Source organism: Phodopus roborovskii, unplaced genomic scaffold, assembly GCF_943737965.1.
Source record: "Phodopus roborovskii unplaced genomic scaffold, PHOROB, whole genome shotgun sequence".
NCBI classification, from domain to species: domain Eukaryota; kingdom Metazoa; phylum Chordata; class Mammalia; order Rodentia; family Cricetidae; genus Phodopus; species Phodopus roborovskii.
The window spans coordinates 10,170,717-10,187,711 of NW_026126645.1; positions in this window are offsets into that span (position 1 = coordinate 10,170,717).

A 16,995-nucleotide genomic window follows, 5' to 3' on the forward strand; every position below is an offset into this window, starting at 1 on the left:
CATGTTAGCGAAAGGATGCTGAGCAAGATGCCAGTCCTGACTTGGTTCAGGAAATTCAGGGACTTCCCCAGCAGCTGGGAACCCCAACCCCAAATGGCCCCAAAATACCCTTGGCAGACAGAGACTGCTTCTGCCTAAAGCAGCAGCAGGCAGGTAGGCGGCTGAAAGCCGGAGAGAAAGGCGAGGACTTTTCTCCTCGCATCGGCCCAGGGCTTTTCTTTTCTTTCTCCTTCCTTCCTTTTGAGATAGGGCCTCATCTACCCCAAGATGGCCTTAAACTCACTGTGTAGCCAAGGGTGACCCTGAACCTCTGCTCCTCTTGATTCTACCTCCAAAGGGCTGAGATTACAGCCATGCATCGCTATACCCAGTCTATGCTCCATGCATGCTAGGGCAAATCAGTCTACCGACTGAGCCCCACAAGGGGTTTCCTTCACAACGCATGTCTCGTCCCTAGTTTGCCTCCTAGCTGGGTCCCAGGTAGCTGTACTGTGTGTCTGGATACATCCAACACAAGTTCTGATATCGTTTGGCTTCCCAGAGGTCTGTGTGTTAGGACCTTGGTCTCCAGTGTGACTGCATGGAAGGTGCTGGTGGATTCTTGAAGAAATAGGGTCAATCCAGAGGTCCCTAGGTCTTTGGGGACCTCCTCTTAGAAAGGATCTGGGGTCCTTAGTCTGTGGATTACTGTTCTGAGGGTTTTTGGGGTTTTTGTTGTTGTGGGGTTTTGTTTGTTTGTTTGTTTTTAAAACAGGGCCTCATGTAGCACAGGCTAGTCTTGAACTTGCTCTGTAACCGAGGATGATCTGCCATTTCCCTTTATAGGTGGCCAAATGTAAGGCTCGGAGTTGCTAAGTAATGTCCTTGAGGCCACACAGGTGAGACAGAGCCAGGATTTGTTTCGAGCCTTGTCTGGCTCTCAGGCCCCCTGCTGCATCTTCCTTCCCTGGCCTCTCTAGCCCTGGCTTTTGCTCAGAAGAAAGAGCACTTGTGGAGGAGTCTTGCTCAGGCCCTATGGCTGTGGGTATGCCACTTCTCTCTGAGCACATCACACGTGTGCTACTATTGTAATGCCAAAACCTATGTATCACATGAAGGTATCACATATATACTACCATTGCCTCCGTTCTACATGCCAAAACCTACGGGAAGCACAGCCTGGCACTTTCTGCTGGGCAGCAACATGAGAGGGCTTGGTAAGTGTGGGTGGGGGTAGAGGGGAGGAGGTGGGGGAGTGGGCTCTGGCTTGGGATTCCTCGTGGGACTGCAGTTAAGAGGTGGACATGGATGGATTCCCTGAGTCACATTCGTGGCTGTGGTCAGGTCACACAGGTCACACAGGACCTCCGATTATTGAGCCCTGACTGCTTCTCAAGGAAATGACTTCAACTAAACAAGATAGAGACCACCATGTCTTTGGTGACCTAGCTTCAGAAGTTTCCCAGTGCAGGTTCCAGAACATTCTGTTGTTACACAGGCCACTCTCCTCAGTGTAGAGGGGACTGCACACCTGAATGAGCACCAGAGCCAGGGAATCGGGCTGTGGGGGTCAGTTTCTCCCTCTGACAAGCATGAGCTGTAATTCACTCGGCAGCCCGCTCACAGTTATTAGGGGATACAAGGTCACCATGCCTTTAGTGTGTCTGTATGTGGTTCCTTTTAAGACAATCTTAAAGCCAAGCATAGTGACAGACTCCTTTAATCCCAACACTTGGGAGGCAGAGGCAGGTGGATCTCTGAGTTCAAGGCCAGCCTGGTCTACAAAGCAAGTTGCAGGGCAGCCAGGGCTACACAGAGAAACCCTGTCTTTCAGGGGAAAAAAAGAACAGTCTTGAGTCTGGTGTGGTGGCACATGCCTTTAATCCCAGGATTTGGGAGTCAGAGGCAGGTGGATCTCTGTGAGTTCCAAGCCATCCACTGCTACACAGTGAGACCCTATCTTTAAAAAATTAAGAATTACAAAATAAAATAAGAAGTGGCTGGAGAGATTCCCAGCATCCACACGACAGCTCACAACTGTCTGTAACTCCAGTTCTAGGGGATCTGACATCCTCACACAGGCATACACTCAGGCAAAAGCACCAATGCACATAAATAATAATAGTAAAGTAAGAGCCTCAAATAGTCCAAGCTGGCCTCAAACACATGATGTAGCCAAGGACAGATAGCCTTAGATTCCTAGTCCTCTGATGTCTCCTTCCTGAGGACTGAAATTACAGATACGTGCCACCGTACTTTCCTGGTTCAGGACACCTCTGGAAGTTTGAGGGGAGAAATGGGAAGGGCTCTGATTTCTTTTGTCCCCTAACCCTGAGTCCACAGGCCCCTCCCTGCACGAGCCACAGGCTCAGGTTTCACAGCTCTGGAGCAGAGCCCCATGCTCAAACCTGGGCTTCCCCTTCTTGCAGGGTGTGTGAACCAAGACACTCTCTGGACCATCAGGGCATGACTCACTAGGGTTTTGGGCACCGTGGTAGGTCAGTGGGAGAGAATCAGGTCTCATGTTCTATACCCTGGACCCTCGAGTGATGTCAGCTGGGTGGCCACTTCCTACTCCTCTGGACTGGTCAGCCCGCTGGTCACATGTTTTCTAGTGGGATACTTCCTTTGGCCTCTGCCACCAAGTTGGGGCTCACTCAGCCTAGGCTTTAGCCTGAGAGGTATAGGAGAACCCATCGAGGGTCTGGAGACTCAGTGAAGTCCAGGTTAGTGTCAGTCACATGACTCCCCACCACGGGCCTTAGCGGAATATATCTCTAAAATGGAGATATATCCTTAGTGATCATCAGTGATCCTAAAGTCCATTTGAGAGGCCTGGGAAGGACAGGCAAGATGGCTCTGGGTAAAGGTGCTTACTGCCAAGCCTAAAAATTTTGAGTTGGAACCCTAGAACACACATAGTAGAAAGAGAGGACCCTGCCACATACCCACGGTGACATATGCATACATATACACATATGCGTACAATAAATAAATGTTAACATTTTTAAGTAAAAAGAGAGGCCCTGGGAGAATGAAGAGATGGGAGGCTAAACCCTCCCTCAAGGCAACCCCATCTCACCGAAGCCACTGTGAATGGAAGTGAGTCATTTAGACTCGCCGGAAACCCAGCCCTGTCCAGTTTTAATCACAGGCTCAGAGACACTGAGCACAATGAACAAACAGAACCAACGGTCAGTAGCAGCAGTGAGAGGTGCCCACAGAAGCGTTCCCATGGGTGTGGCCCTGTGGGGTGATGGGGACTCCGTGCTCTGGACCAGAGGGTAACCTCAGCTTCGAAGGGAAGATTACATCCCACAAGACCTTTCTTCTCCTTTCTGGGAAGTTCTGCCCCTCCTTAGATATGGAATAAGCAAGGTTCAAGTCTTCTGGATTCTTGAGAGGAAAAGAAATTTCCAGGATATGGATTTTGCTCATCTTGTTCCATGCCTGGAAATCATGGGTGTTCAGGACAAAGTATGGAACGTGGGCTGGAGAGTCCCCAGTGGTACAGCATGGGTCTAGCATGCTTGACAGCCTGTATTCAGTCCTCAGCAACATAGGAACAACACAGTCATGGAGATCCACACATACACATACATGCATATACACAGAGACACATACACACCCATGCATAAACACATGTGCATACAGAACAAGTAAACACCACATGCTTACAAGGTATGCACAGGAGGCTTACAAAGAGATAATTGTTTCCAACTCTGGGGAAATGGATACTCTACAGAGTGACTTGGCCAGCCGATCCAGAGCCACAGTGTACACCCAGAGCTGTGGCTCCAGGGTAAGACTTACCTACCTACGATGGTTGCTGTAGTGCGTGCGCGCATGCACACACACACACACACACACACACACACACACACACGACTGGAGTAACATACAGTCTCTGGTAGCTATGTAATCAGTTCTGGACTCCCAGGACCCTCTGTGGTAAAGGAAATTCACCTCACCTAATGGCTCAGCAGTGAACATTTGTGGTTATTGCCCAGGGTCTAGGTTTGGTTCCAAGCACTTATATAGTGGCTCACAGCCATCTGTAACTCCAGTCCCAGGGGATCTGACACCTTCTTCTGACTTCTGTGGGCACCAGACACACACATGGCACACATATGTGCAATTAGGCAAAACATTCATAAGCATTAAATAAAGTAAATAAATCTTTTTTTTTTTTTGAGGCCAATCTTGGGCTATATAGCCCAAGACATTGTCTGAAAAGAACAAAAAATAGTAAATAAATATAAAATAAATAGGTACCCTATTGTACCTCAGTAAAGCTGAATAATTTTTCTTGGTTTTCATTTATTTGTTTATTTATTTGATGTGGGGGACAGCATACATATGGAGGGCAAGGAGAAGCAGCCTGGAGGATCCGAGGAGCCCCAAGGCATGCTGTGACCAGATCCCATTTTATACCTCTGAGTTTTCCAGAAACCAGTACCTTAGGCTCTCCTGAAAGCCCCTCCTTCCAGAAGCCGGAAGGACTGGTGAGTGAGGCTCCACCTACTGGCCTGCCCCTCAACACTGAAAAAGCACTGTTAGTCACAGCTTCTGGTCAGGATCCTGGAGGGCTCTCTATATATGTAAATCATTTCTGGAGAAACCACTTGCTAAGTCATTGGCAAGCATCATGCCTCACACTTTTCTCAGAAGAACCCAGGAGAATGGGGCCAGAAGATTCTGAGTCAAGCACAGCCTGGCAGCTGCTGCTACCAGATCAGAGCAGAGACCTGAGCTGCCTACCTCAGCCAAACAAGGACCCTAGGTGGGACGCTGGGATTGAACCCTGTCCCATTTTCCCACTGGGCTCCTTTCTGTTCCTGGTGCCATCAGACTTGCCCTTGCCATGCAGCCTTTGCAGCTGCTTGGTCCTTCTGCCTGGAGCCCTATTTCCTCAGATCTTCAAAAGGCCAGCATGCTAGGTGATAGACGTGTCCATCACCTTGGCCACGGGGACAGATGCAGACACATCACAACTCATAAACTTTTGTGCTCTCGTTGTTTTTTTTTTTTAACATTTATTTGGTGTGTGTGAGGAGAGAGAGAGAGAGAAAGGGAGGGAGGGAGAGAGAGAGAGAGAGAGAGAGAGAGAGAGAGAGAGAGAGAGAACTTGTGGAGGTCCAAGGACAACTTGTGGGAATAAGTTCTCTTGAGGCCCCAAGAGTTGGCTCAGCCATCGGACTTTGTGACAAGTGCCCTTACCTGGTGCGGCACCTGGGTGTCCCCCAAACTTGTATACTCTGTGTAGGTGAGTGATGGATGTGACACAGCGCATCTGTAACCCTTGTACTTGGGCTGAGGCAGGAGGATTGCTTTGCGTTTGAGGCCAACTTGAGCTACATAATACATTCCAGGCTTACCTGGCCACAGTGTGAGACCCTGTCTCAAAAACATAAGCAAACAAACAAAAAATGTAGGCATGGCAGCGTACTGCCTTTAATCCCAGCACTGGGGGTGGGGGGGGGGCAGACAGATCTCTGAGTCTGAGGCCAGCCTGATCTACAGAAGGAGTTCTAGGACAGCCGGGGCCACACTGAGAAGCCCTGTGTGTAAAAATGAGAAGAAGAAAGAGGGAAACAGGAGGAGCAAAAAACACTGCGGCTGGGGGCTGGAGACATGGCTCAGCAGTTAAGAACAGTTGTTGCTATTGCAGAGCATTTAGGTTGGTTCTAATCACTTACATAGCAGCTCACAATCATCTGTGACTCCAGTCCCAGGGGATCTGATTGCCTCTTCTGACTTCTGTGGGCACCAGACACACACATGGCACACATACTTGCAAGTAGGTAAAACACTCATATGCATAAAATAAAATATATAAATCATTTTTTAAAAAGTTTTTTGTTTGTTTGTTTGTTTTTAAATTTGATGCCAGCCTGGGCTATACAAGACCTTATCTGAAAAGAACAAGAAAATAGTAAATAAGTGCAAAATAAATAGGCTAGGTTCACTACTCCCCTATTTTACCTCAATAAAACTGAATAATTTTTCTTGTTTCCATTTACTTACTTGTTTGTTTGTTTATCTGGATCCAGGACAGCACCCACGGGGAAGTCACAGGACAATCTTGGGAGTCAGTTCTCTCCTTCCACTGCGTGGGTCCGGGAAGTAGAGCTGAGGTGGTCAGACCTGGTGGCAAGAACCTAAACAGAGCTGGACGTCCCTAAAACAACGCTTTCCAATGTCGACTGTCCTCTTCTATTTGAGACGAAGTCTTCCTACGTAGCCCTAGCATGTGTCACCGTGCCTGGCTCAAATGTGATATAACAAGACCCTGACTCACCTAGGGCTCCCCCCCCCCATCAATGATGGTGCCGCTCTGTCAACGGCTCACTTCTGCTAAGACAGGAACAGGGGGACAGAGGCCGAGCCTGCCTTTTGTGATGTTCGGATTAGTGAATTGTCAGGAGCTGTTTAAGCTCACTGAGAAGCTGTCTTCAGAAGAGGGTTGTCCACCGTTACCACCACCATTATTTCCAGCATGTTTGTCTGAAAGTGTCACCAAGAACCCTTGTTTGGGAATGGGCTGGTCCCATTAACTCTGTTTTCAGGAGAGGCGAGAACAGGAAGATTCCGCTAGAGTAAAACCATGTGTCCTTGAGGACAACTGGAAGGGCAGCCATTTCCAATGTCACCGTAGTTACCAAGCGCGATAGGAAAGTGCCTGCAGAGGGAAGAGGAGGGGGAAGGTCAGCCCTGGAGCGCTCAGCCGCCATGGGGCAGCTCAGCCACCATGGGGTGCTCAGCTGTGGAGACAAAGCTCCATTAGCAACTCTAGCCTGTAGTGGTTGCCCATGTCTTTAATACCAGCACTCAGGAGGCAGAGGCAGGCAGATCTCTTTGAGTTCGAGGCCAGTCTGCTCTACAGAGCTAGTTCTAGGACAGCTAGAGCTGTTACACAGAGAAACCCTGCCTAAAAAACAACACAGAAGAGAGAGAGAGAGAGAGAGAGAGAGAGAGAGAGAGAGAGAGAGAGGGAGGGAGGGAGGGAGGGAGGGAGGGGGAGGGGAGGGGAGGGGAGTAGAGAAACCATAGCTGACTGCCTCAACTTCTCCAGTTGTCTTCGGTTGGATATTACGAGACCCTAATAACTGATGATGTCATCTCTCTGTTCCTATTTGTTCTGTTACTTTTAAGTCTCACCCAGGGGACCCTTGCTTTGCCCAGGACTCTGTCTACTGGGAACCCCAGCTGACTATCTCAGAGGGGCTTCCCCTGTCGATTTCTGCTTCACGAGACCAACTTAGTGATGTTTTGCTGCCATGTATCTATCATCACTTGCTATTTATTCTTGTTGGATTTCTCTCTGTCTCTCTCCCTCTCTCTCTCCCTCTCTCTCTCTTGAAACAGGGTCCCTATGGTGCCAATATGGCTGGCCTTGAACCAGAGATCCTCCTGCCTCTGCCTCCCGAGTCCGGGATTAAAGGTGTGCGCCACCACAGCCAGGCTTATTATCTTTAATTATTCCCCCTACATGACTTAAGTCCACTCACTCAAAACTGAAAGTGTGGTCAGTGTAAATCATACTTCTGGCAGTAGATGTAAGCAGGTAGCCCTAATTCTGACCAAGAACAGGCGCCCTAGGAGGCAGGACACAGACACGTGAGATCTGCTACTGGATCTCCCTCCAGGTGGGTGTTGAGCAGACTGGAGAGGGCCAAAACTGCTCAAACAGTAGAACCCAGAGACAGCTAAGACATGTGGCTGGTCCGCAGAGCCATCATCCCTTCTGTCACTGCCCCAAGCAGGAGGTACTGGGTGAGAAAAGGCCCCGTCCACCCATGAGTGGCTCTGTCAGAAAAATCCCTCAGAGATTTCCCTAGTTGGTGGCAATAAGTAGCCAGGTAGGGCCAGCACCAACCTGTTTTAAACAGAAGGCCGGAGGCTTAAAAAACTGCTCTAGTCTGAGGCTCCAGGCCAAGAAATTCCAGAGATCTGGGGAAACTGAGGTGTTGACGCTTACTCAAGCGTCCACTAGGTCTGAGGCTCATGATGTCACCTCTAGTGACAGAAACAACCCAGAAAAACCCATTTGTCAGCCATAACTCCCCACAACTCATTGTGTTTTAGGTTGGCCTCAGAAGACATCTCAGGGCCCCCAGGCAGCAGGGAACCTTTCCCCCACCCTGATTCTGAGGAACAACAGCAGCCCCTCAGCCACCACCAGCCTCCCTATATTTATCTATGGCTCTTGATGGAATGCCTCTCGCAGACCACCATCAGGGAGCAAGAACTTGAGGCTGGGGATTCAGACTCCACTACAGAAAGAAACGCCAGGACTCCAGGGTGCACTTGGCTGTGGCTATAGCCTGCTAGGATGCTGCATGAATCATTGCACATCTCATACTCGGCACCCATCATCCAGATGGGATATGCCTCAGTTGGTAAAGGGCCTGCCTGGCGTTCACGAGGTCCTGGGTTGGCCCTTAGGCAGGTCATCACAGCTTTGGGGAGGTGGAGGCAGAGGGATGGGAAGTCCAAGGTCATCAGCAACTACAAAGGAAATCCAAGGCTGGACCAGCACACATGAGGCCCCATGTCAAAACAAAACCAAATGTCTGTCCTGACATGGAGACGGTCTGTCTAAGGAGCTCACACAAAAAGAACAACAACAAAAAATGGTGGCATGTGCCGGAGCAGAGGGGCACACAGGTAGGAGGTGGTCAGAACACTAGGATACAAATGGAGGTAGGGCATGTCCTAGTGCAGGTGAGGTCCCTGGGTTGATGGCTTTATCACATCATGTGACCAAGGCCTCTCTGAGAAAGTGGCTTCTTGAAGCAGGAGAGAGAGAAGCCAGACAGGCAGAGAAGGTCAGATGTAGCCAGTGCAAAGGTCCTGAGGTAGGAGGGAGCTACCCCCTGAGGCTATCGAGGTGTGGACTGGAAAAGGAGGAGAGGTCTATTAAGGGGCAGAAGGAGGATGGAATTCTTTATCTGCTGAGAGGCCACTCTGGGTGTGTCCCGGGGGGCGTTACTTGAGGTCTGCTATGTTGGAAATAGATATGGGGAAAGGGCACATAGGAGCTCTCCACTACATGGGTAAAGGAGATGGAGGCTCCCGCCAGGCAGGGGCAGTGAGGAAGAAAAGGAACCAGATTTGGAACCAAGTTTGGGGTAGAACTGAGGCGGTTTGCTGATGACGATGTGAACAAGAAGCCTGGCTGTGAGCACAGGCTGGACCAGGGTTCCTTAGAGCTGGGGGGAGGTGACAGTTCTGGAAGAGGACAGACAACCGTGAGACGGCCAGTTCTGACTGTGGGGACAGTGGTCTCTGAGGAGAAGGCTTCCTAACTGAGGCCCTAAGTAAAGGAAGAAGGGGAAAGGGAGGCTGGGAAGACCTTAAGGACGGCTTTAGGGGGATGTCCGACAGTCCCAGGGGACCTCAGTGTTGACGCCAAGGGGAGTGAGCCCCAGAGGAGGCCAGAAGTGGGCAAAGCCAGTCCAGGCTGCTGACTCAGCTCTGAGAAGGAGAGGGTTAGGACTGTGAGCAACCCAATCAGATCGAGAAATGCTGGGTGAGAAATAGCGCTGGCTGAGTCATCTCAAGCTTGCTGCTGCGAGCCTGCCTTGCAGCTCACTGGGCCTTCACTACTGCCTAGGAGGGGCCCCTCATCTCCAAATGACCAGGTCAGCCCCCTGGGGCCCCTGTGCGGGGAGTGTCACACTGCACAGGCGGACATAGTGGGGACAGCTTTTCTTTGCCTCAGCTGGTCCCCATAGCCGTCCCCAGGACTCAGATGAAAACAAACAGCACAGAGAGACTCAATTTGTGTCATGAAAGTCAATGTGTAATTGGAGGTATCCAGGCGTGTGAAAGAGAAAAATGGGGGACAGCTTTTGTGGTCCAGGCTTCTGGAGTTCTCTGTAATGCTTGTTTAGCGTACAGGAAGCCCTAGATTCAGCCCCCTGCACTGCACAAAACCCAGTGTGGCAGCATAAGCCTATAATCCTAGCATTTAGGGAAATACAGACAGAGAAGGATCAGAAGTTCAAGGTCATCCTCAGGTACATAGTGAGCCTGGAGTCAGCCTGGGCTACTTGAGAAGTTATATCAAAAATGGGAGTAGGCAGGCATATTGGTGGTGCACATCTCTGATCCCAGCTCTGTGGAGGTTGAGGCAGTTAGATCTCTGTGAGTTCAAGGTCAGCCTGGTTTACGTAGGGAGTTCCAAGCCAGCCAAGGTTACACAGTGAGACCCTGTCTTGAGATAAATAAATAAATAAAAGCCAGGTATGGTGGTGCATTTGCCTGCAATCTCAGCTCTGAGGTGGAAGAGGGAATGTTATTCTAGAACTTCTTTGTAGTCCAGGCTGTGCCAAGCTTATAATGCCCAGTGATTTTTCTCTGAGAGCTCTTTTTGTTTGGTTGGTTTTGGTTTTGGTTTTTCAAGACAGGTTTTCTCTGTGTAACTTTGGAGCCTGTCCTGGAACTCACTCTGAAGATCAAGCTGACCTTGAACTCACAGAAATCTACCTGCTTTTACCTCCCAAATGCTGGGCTTAAAGGCATTTACCACTACCGTCCAGCTCCTCTGAGAGCTTTTTAAGCCTGTAGGATGTTCTATGTCTGGAACCCTGGGGATGCTGGACACCCAAGGTAGGAATCCCCAAGTCTACGAGGGGCTATGGGGCAAGCCTATCCAATTTCCATTCATCTATCCCTGATTGGCCTCCAACATGCTGTATCAGCCAAGGATAGCCTTGAACTTCTGCTCTCCACCTCCTAAAAACTGGGATTACAGCCTGGATTGTGCAGTGCCAGGGCTGGAATGTGCTATGCAAGCACTCTACCAACTGAGCCACATCTCCAGCCTTGAAAATAGTCTCACTGCCTTGTAATAGCAATCCCCAGGATACAGATGAAAACAGATCTCTGGGTCCCGGGACCTTCTTCTGGACAGACCATAATACTTGTTAACTTACTGAGTGGTTGCTATGGGCATGTCAGCCATCACATCAAAGGCTGGCAGCTCCTAATCTGAAAGTTCAAACTCCGAAACATCCCCAAATCCAAACCTCAAGTGCCGATGTCATGCCATAAGTGGGAAATTCTCTCCCTGACCTTATGTGATGCTTAGTCTTCACCGTCATCTTGACTGGGTTTCAAGCCACCTGAGAAACCTGCCACTGGATAGGTCTGTGAGGACATTTCCTCAGAACTTCAGCTGAGGTGGGAAGACACATCCTGAATGTGGGCAGCAACATCCCACGCATGGGCTGGGGTCTTTGACTCAATAAAAAGGAGACGGTGAGCTGAGCATCAGCATCCATCTCTCTCTGCTTCTCCACTGTGACCACAATGTGACCCTGCCCCCTCATGTTCCTGTCACTGAGTCTTGTGGGGCTGTGTCCCTCTGAAACTAACCGGGAGTGCAAACGAACTCCTCCTTCCTTAAGCTGCTTTTGTCTGGCTTATTCTGGTTTATTTGGATGTGTGGGTGTGTGGGCCCAAGTGTGGGGGTCAGAGGATAACGTCAGTGCTCCTGCCCTTCCATAGTGCGGGACCATGGGACCGAACATCGGGCTTGTGTGGCAAGCACAGTCACCCTAAGAGCCACCTCACCAGCCCTTGGGTAGGCTCTTTTTCCCCATAGCTGCACGTATATAAAGCACACATGAATTGTGTGTTTGGATTTGTGCCTTATGCCCAGATGTCTCATGGTGTAAGCAAATATTGAAAATTCCTGAAATCTAAAACTAGTTCTAGCTCATGCGTTCCAGACTGGGCATAGTGGACCGGGAGTAGCTTCCATTGTCTGCCAGGGCTATGCCAAAACACCAGAGACTAAGACCCTCTGAACAGAAATCAGACTGCTCCTAGTTCTGGAGGCCAAAAGCCAAGGTCGGGCATTGGTGGTCTGGCTTTCCTAAGGGTCTCTGTCCTTGGCTTATAGACAGCCACCCGCTCACAGATCCCTACAACCCTTTGTGCTTGCCCCTTGCTGAAGTTCCCTGTTTAAAAGGACAGCAGCAATCCTACAGGAGTGGGGCCCTTAACTTGCCCGACTTCCGAAGGGCTTTCCCTCCAGGTACAGTCATGTGATGGGTATCTAGAGCTTGGACACACAAGTTGGGATTTGGGGGCACAGTTAATCACACGCTCACTTCCCTGCTTCACACCACACGAATCCGGCATTGTAAAAGGCATTTTGTAGATAAACTATTGAGCTGAGGAGGCTGGAGAGCTGACTCGGTGGTTTAAAAGTACTTGTTGCCCTTCCAGAGGACCGGAATTTGGTTCTAAGCACTCACACCAGGCAGTTCACAACTTCCTGTTAAGTCCAGCAAGCCTCAGAGGGCAACCCCTACACACACACACACACACACACACACACACACACACACACATATACCATAGACATACCTACATAGACGTATACTCATAAATAAAAATTTAAAAATGTTTAAAAAAAAACACTGAGTTGAGGAGGCATGTACATTTTTTAATTCCAGCACTCAGGAGACAGAAGCATGAAGAAGATCTCTGTGAGTTTGAGGGCAGCCAGAGCTGCAGAGGAAGAACCTGTCTCGAAAGGGGAAAAAAAAAAAGAAAAGAAAAGAAACTGAATTTAGAGGTGACCTGTTCAAAGTCATACCAGAATAAGGAAAACTGAGGGGTATAATCCAGTGGTAGAGCGCTTGCCTAGCAGGCATGAGTTCAATTCCCAGCGATGAAAGGCGGAGGAAAAGGGAAACAAAGAAAGACACAGGGGAGGGGGAGAGGGAAGAAAAGAGAACAGCTGCTTTGCAGCGCCCCACACAGCTGCAGGCAGAGTGTGTCAGCCTCAACAGGAAGACCCCGAATCCGATGGTGGGGGATGGAGTGTGTGGGTGCCAGTAGCCCTGGGGCTAGCTCTGCGTCAGCTGGTGACCCCAAGCAAACCCCCAGCGTTCCCAGCTAGCTCATGTCATAATTCTCTGAACCAGCACTTCTCGGATGTCCCTCGGCAGGCCAAGATGAGAAAATTTGAATGACATACTTAAGCACCGGGGTCTGTCCCCACACCCCTCCCCCCATGACATCATTTCTGGTCTTCCTGTCTCCTCCTGCTCTACCTTTCAACTCCCACACTGCAGGGCTGGCCAGCAGGGAAGTCCTGGGCCTCTCCCAGCCCCAGTGGACTGACCAGAGAAGGAGGTGGTGGACCGGAGGCTTGGGGTTTGAGCACCAGCCACAGCTCTGTCAAAACCACAAGGGAGAGATAGAAAACAGCCTTTCGCAGTCAGAATGAGAAGCGAGACCAAGAGAAACAGAGTTCGAGGCCTCCGCTACGGAGAAGCCCAACGGTGGCTTCTGCGAAAGACACGCAGTCCCAAGGCTATTAGATGACTCAGTTCTGGGGCCGTGGTGATGAAGGTGGTACCTCCTAAGGCACGTGTATGTGCGTGCATGCTTGTGGACATGTGTTGGGGCATGTATGGATATAGGAACATGAGGGAGGGTGCATGTAAGTGCAAAAACCCAAAACCCAAAAAATCCACAGCTCTCCTCTTAATGTGAATTCTGAAGCCATTTCGCATAGTCATGAGGATAGGGAACACAGATTTAGGTTACCCTAATTCCATGTTCTAACATGGAAGAGGTTTCGTGAAGTTTTAATAGTTTTACAGAAAAAATTAAGTCGTAAATCAAGGCAAGTTTAAAACACATTGTCACGTGCCCTGGAGAGGTGGTTCAGTGAGCTAAGGGAAACTTTTCTAAAAGCTCAAGAATGATCTTTCGGGTTGGTGGAAGCTAGAGGTCTACTAAGTTAGTAGATTCTAAAGGCCTTTTATCTATTAGTCCCAGGATGTTAGGTGGGCAAGGAATGGCTGTTCCGGAGGGCCAGAACTAGTCCAAGATAAAGTCGCTAGCCTGTGGACCAGCAACATTCCACCCTGTCCACAGAGCTCTAATCAGTCTCTGCAGACACGGCTTCTTTCCAGTTTTCCTTCGCTTAAGGGTGTGAGAAGCCAAGATTTACCACCATTTGTGGAACCTGTCACTCAAAGGGACAGCCATGGTTGCAGGTGAGCCTTCCCTAACAGGACACCTTGTTTCAAGACACCTGCAATGGATCCAGGAAGAAGTCCTCCACGTAGGGTCACATTCTGAGGTCCCAGGTGGACATACATTTTGGAGGCTGCTACTGAGCCTCCTTCATGGCCTGAGGATGTGGTGAACTCTCCCTGTGTCAATGACCACGGCAGAGGCTGGGGACAGTCCACACCAGAGGCCGCACCCTCAGGAGTCCGGGCCCAGTAGTGCATGAAGGCTTGGTGAACCTACCTGGCCTAGGTCAGGGAACAGTGGAGAAAAGACCAATATGGTGACCCAGAGGCTACCAGGAGTCCATATGGCCAGAGTTCCTGCATCCCAATGGTCATATCACTCCATCCTCCAAACATCCCCTGCAGGTAGCCCAGTGGGCAGGCAAGGAAACAGGCTCAGGTTCTGAGTGCCCTGACTTGCCCAAGGGTAGAGGTGGATGCTGAGCCCTACCACCCACAGCTGAGCACCGAACCCATGAGAACAGGAGGCTTGAGCTAGACTGCTTCTTCCTCTGAGACAGAAGCCTCCCAGGAGGTGGAGGGGTTAGCAAATGTGGCTGATAATACTAATGGTAAAGGCATATGGATAGACATAGGGAAGGAAATAAATAACTGATCAAAGGAGAGAAACAGATGAGCCGGGAATTGTGCCGGGGCTAGATTGCAGTCCTGCTGCAGAGGTTGAGGTAGGATCCCTGGGTCATTTGCATGGTGTGCATATGTGCAAGCTCCATTTCCCGACACTTGCTCAATAGCAGGAAGGCTCCAAGCCCTGCAGGCCAATAATCTTTCATTTGTCAATCTTCTGACTTTTCCTCAGCTAGCCTGTTCCCTGTTCACTTAACCCCAACAGGGAGGATCCTGCAGACACACCAGATCTTAGACCTGGAAACTTCTTTAGGCCTTCCCTTATCTTTCTCCCCAGGCTGAGACTTTGGTGATGTGTCCCCAACCCTGTCCAGCAGACACAAACATCCTCAACATGGAGGCAGGTGCCTGTCCCAACAGCAGGGGCTGACAAAAGCAAGCAGTTTCTTGGGGACTGATGGGTCTGGGAAGAGGAACTGTCACTGTCAGGACCAGACCAGAAGGGGCCCGAGATACTCTGTGGTCGGGGAGGATTAGATCTGTGGCACGATGGCAATGTTTATATCTGGCTGCCCACCAGAAGATCTCAGGTCCAATTCTTGGCTGGCTCACCATCATTTTTACAGGAGTTATGGGGATTAAAGTCTGGATCTGGCAGCCCTAATAAGCCAGATTCGGCCACTTTTCATCAGTAGTCAACTTTAAAACAGTGAAAAGCAGAAAAAAAAAGGAAATGTATTCAATGTGGCCATATTGGGAAGAACAAAGGAATCCAGTGGCAGCCCCGGCCCCAAGTCCATATTCTGCATTCTGACACAGAAGAGGTTTGGAGGAGATCTGTGCAGGTCTAAGCATCACTGGCCAGGGTGGTTCTGGCCATCACTGGCCTATCCTTTCTTTCTTCTTCCCCCTCCTCTTCTGTTTGTTTGCCTTTTGCTTTTGTTTTGTTCTGAGACAGGGCTTCTCTCTGTAGCCCTGGCTATCGTAGAACTAGCTCTGTAGACCTGACTGGCTTTGAATTCAGTGGTCTGCCTGTGTCTGCCTCCCAGTGCTGGGATGAAAGGTGTGCATCACCACACCCAGCTAAACTGGCCCGTCCTTTCAAGTCCAGTTCTCCCAAAAGGTGGTCTGACAAGTCAGAACTGTGTGATTACACTTCCTGCTCCCGGGAATGGCAGCCTTTCCCATCTCCCAGCATGAGACTCCTGGGGCAATCCCAGTTTCTTGAGCTTTTTGCTCCAAAGGTCTGAAAGCCATAGACTAGCCTTGTTCCTGCCAGGCTAGCTCCAACTCAACCCAAACCACCACATAAACCTATTGCTATGGACCCAACCTCAGGCTGTTCTCACTGGTCACATCAGTCTGGATTTTCCCTTTCAGTCTCCTGTGCATTTTGGCCGCCCTAGACCGCTACCCTCAGCCTTCATGTGCTAGTCACAGGGAAAGCCCTGGTCACCCACAGCCCTTCTTCCTCTCTATGGACAGAGCGCTGAGTCCAAAAATGATAATGAATGAAAACAAGAAATATCGATAGGTGGCGATGTTGCACACCTTCAATCCCAGCACGCAGGAGGCAGAGGCAGGTGGATCTCTGTGAATTTGAGGCCGGGTTGGTCTGCAGAGTGAGATCCAGGACAGCCTCCAAAGCTGCACAGAGAAACCCTGCCAAAGTAGGAGGAGGAGGATGCACACCCTATGTGTTCCCAGACAGGCAAGGGCAAAAAGCCTGGGGAAGGCTGAATGAGAGCAAATTCAGCACCTCATCCTTTTGGGGATGATCTCGATGTTAGGACAGGCTAGAGCAGAGACCAGGAGAGAACTGAGGAGAGGCTTAATGTCTCCCTGGGTGCAAACATCCCCTACTTACCATGGTCCGATGTACCCCATGTGACTACGGTGTTTTCTCGGGAACCCTGTAGAAGCTATCTACACCTTGATGGTGTCGTGACTCTTCTATGGACTGGTGCTGGAGGTAGACCCCAGCTTAGAGCCCAGCCAAGAGGCCATGGAGGTAAACCATTTAGACATTACGTAGAGCACTCTGGGTGGCTGTGTTGTCTCCTTCAACTCCATTGGCATTGCCACACCTTAATAGGTAATAAAAGCCAGCTCAGGAGGCGACACGATATTCCCAGGGTCACAATATTGGGAGGCTGTGTTTCCGAAGCCATACTCTGCTGAAATGCTCAGAACAAGGCCCAGGAAGAACTTGGGTTGAACCGAAACGTGAATTCCTAGAACTTCAGAGCATCATAAAATTCTTGCCTTAGAAGTAAAAATCTTGTATTTCACACTACATACACACTCAGAAGGGATGTCAAAACTGAAGAAATCTGGCAAAGGGGCACACACCTGTACTCCTAGCTTGGGAGAGGGA